The sequence below is a fragment of the Lactuca saligna genome, chromosome 8, assembly GCF_052625555.1.
Source record: "Lactuca saligna cultivar CGN05327 chromosome 8, ASM5262555v1, whole genome shotgun sequence".
NCBI lineage: Eukaryota > Viridiplantae > Streptophyta > Magnoliopsida > Asterales > Asteraceae > Lactuca > Lactuca saligna.
Genome location: NC_136424.1, coordinates 254,469,555 through 254,472,557, shown reverse-complemented (window position 1 = coordinate 254,472,557; position 3,003 = coordinate 254,469,555). Strand labels below are relative to the sequence as shown.

Sequence of the window (3,003 nt, the reverse complement as noted above, 5' to 3'; positions counted from 1 at the left end):
AAAGATGCAGCGGAAATGAGAGCGAAATTCGACGAACATAATTTATTAATAAAAGAAAAAATGAGTTGAAACGTCATCATTTGGAATTCCTGGAAAGGCGGGCACGGGAGAACAGGAGCAAAAATAGAGGGAACTAATGACACAATAGTTGTCAATTCTTCGAACAAGCGAGGAGGGTTTAGCGCCTGCTGATCTAGCGGTGCTACAAGCAATGAAGGAACAAATTAGGAAAAAATATTTAGGTTAATTATGATTTGTGTGTGGTATTTAGTAGTGATTTCAATGGTATTTTAGTTATTAATTTAGGTTTAAAAATATGTTTTTTTAATTGTAATCGGATTTTAGATTTTAAATATAATGTCTTTTTTTGTTTTTAAAATTATATGTTTTATAAAAAAATATATTAGTTATTAAAAAAACGAAAATAAAAAAAAAGGTAAAAAAACGAAATAGTAAAAAAAATACAAAAATAAAAATATTTATTTTCAAAAAGTTGGTGTTGCATCTTGTTGCTCATTTCTTCACTTGGTGTTATAACACCATTTACTTATATGACATGTGAGGTGGCACAACTTGGTGTTGTACCTTGTTGCCCACACCTAATCCTCTAAGTTAGTTTATAAGTTAATTTTTTAAAAAGTTACTTACACTAGTTTTTGACTAGTTTTTTGAGGGCTTTTTCAAACTTTTCCAAAAATACCCCTAATTAATTATAGAAACATATTTATTTAAAATGTTTTTTTATATTATTTTATATATTTCAGCTAGTTTTATCAAAAATTATTTTTTATCAACTATTTTTTCAACTATCAATTAACTTTTTCTTAACAACTAACTTTGTCAGTTAACCTCTGGTTTTATAGTCTTAGAAAAATATACGGTTTCATGTATATAACATTTTCTATGAAAAAATCGTGCCTGTTAAAAGTCATGCCCATTTTAGAAAATAAATAATTTAATTGATGACTGTAAAAAGACACAATATGTATGGATACATTATTAATCCAAAAATATTTGGTAAAAGAAGGAAAGAAATAATGTCCCATGGATGACTTTTGTTGGCTTAAATTCTTTACGTCTTCTAGGAAACAATCATTTTTCCCCATCAACTCAGACTCCTACACACCATTTACACAATGCCGCCGTCCGGCGACCAATCCCCGAGCGACGCTGTAGGACGACCCATTCACGGTGACGTACTGGAAGCTATTCTCTCCCACCTACCACTCGTCCACTTAGTTCCTACATCCATCGTATCCAAAGTCTGGAATAAAGGTGTTGCATCCACCCTAAAATCCAAGAAACCCCAACCATGGTTTATTCTACATACTCAGCGCTCAAGGTCGCCGTATCTGACGACGACGGAGGCCTACGATCCTGGGTCACGCTTGTGGATCGAGATTCATCAGCCAACAATTGATTATGTCTCCGCTCTACGATCATCACAGTCAAATCTTCTCTACATGTTGTCTCCTTCTAAGTTCTCGTTTTCGTTTGATCCGCTTCATCTAACATGGCACCATGTAACGCCTCCGCGCGTATGGCGGATAGATCCTATTGTTGGCGTCGTTGGAAGACACGTCATTGTTGCCGGTGGTGTTTCCGATTTCGAGCATGATCCACTTGCCGTCGAGATCTACGACCTTGAGTCGCAAATTTGGACCAACCCGGAACCGATGCCGGAGTTTTTCGAAGATTCTTCGTCGTCAATCTGGACTTCAATCGCCTCCGACGAACGTCGTCTTTTTGTTATGGAGAAAAGCTCCGGCGTATTACATACCTTCGATCCATTGACAAAAACCTGGTATGGTCCTTTTGTTTTACGTCCTGATCACCTCGTTTCTCATTCCAGTATCGGATTCTCCGACGACAAATTGATTCTGATCGGGTTGTTAGTTGATTCCGACGACGCCACCCGCATTAAGCTGTGGGAAGTGAATTGCGAATCATTTGAGTGCCATGAAATTGCAGAGATGCCGGCAGCTCATGTCCAGAAGTTAAAGTGTGATGACATGCAAATTTTTTCGATTGATGTTCGTATGGCGGGAAATATAGCTTACATCTATAAACCGATGCGAGGCGGAGAGGTGATAGTATGCGAACTTTTCGGTGACGGTGGTGAGTGTAGGTGGTGGAGCATGGCTAATCCGGTCACCGGTGATCGAAGTATAATGGAGAGGTTCGTTTATACGTGTACAATGGTAGGGGTTGAGGATCTGCAGCGAGCCACTGGGTCGATGGTGAATCGGAGATTTCGATTTAGAAAGATGTCCAACGACGTGGAGTTGCAAAGGTGAAAAACCTTCAATATTTGACGAAGTTACATAAATGTCATTTCCAATTGGCAAAAAGTACCGGTATAAGTTCTTATAAGAAATTTTGAACACGTACGATCTTATCAATTCTAAATGTTTCACAATGATTAATATTGTTGGAAAAGTACTTCTATATTTTGTTATAAGAATTTTTGAACTAATATGATCTTATGGATTGTAAAGTTTCACGACCATTATCATTGTTGGAAAACAAGGGTTATATACCTTTAAAATTACTAATATTTTTTTTTTCTCTTATATGATTAGAATTTTAAAAAAGAAAAGTAAAACAAAATGTAGTCCCCACTTCTCTCTCTTTGCATGCTGTGTTACTATGAGTTGATGGATTGATGACCCATCAACTAATTTATTTATACGAATTTACGGGTTTACGGGCCAGATTCAGACTCATGTGTTAGGTTTACCTGCAATGAAGAAACACAAATTATGAAGGAGGTGGGTACAAGTATCACAACAAGATAATGTCAATACTGACAACATTTTTAGAGACCTCGGATCCTTTTAGCGACGACATCGGACAAACGTGCCTTTTGTCGTCGCTAAAGGTCACTGACGTCACAGAAGGTGTCGTCGTTAGTTTCTTTAAATCGGTGATCCACATGCTCCACAACAAAATTGGATCGTAACCGCATGATTGTAGAATGACCCATCGTTAAGGTTTAACCAC

At 37.1% G+C, this 3,003-nt stretch overlaps 1 pseudogene; it reads left to right on the top strand.

Moving 5' to 3' along the window:
• The first annotated feature begins 1,097 nt into the window (after positions 1 to 1,097).
• On the top strand, positions 1,098 to 2,384 carry LOC145012294 (F-box/kelch-repeat protein At1g23390 pseudogene; annotated as a pseudogene).
• The last annotated feature ends 619 nt before the right edge of the window (positions 2,385 to 3,003 follow it).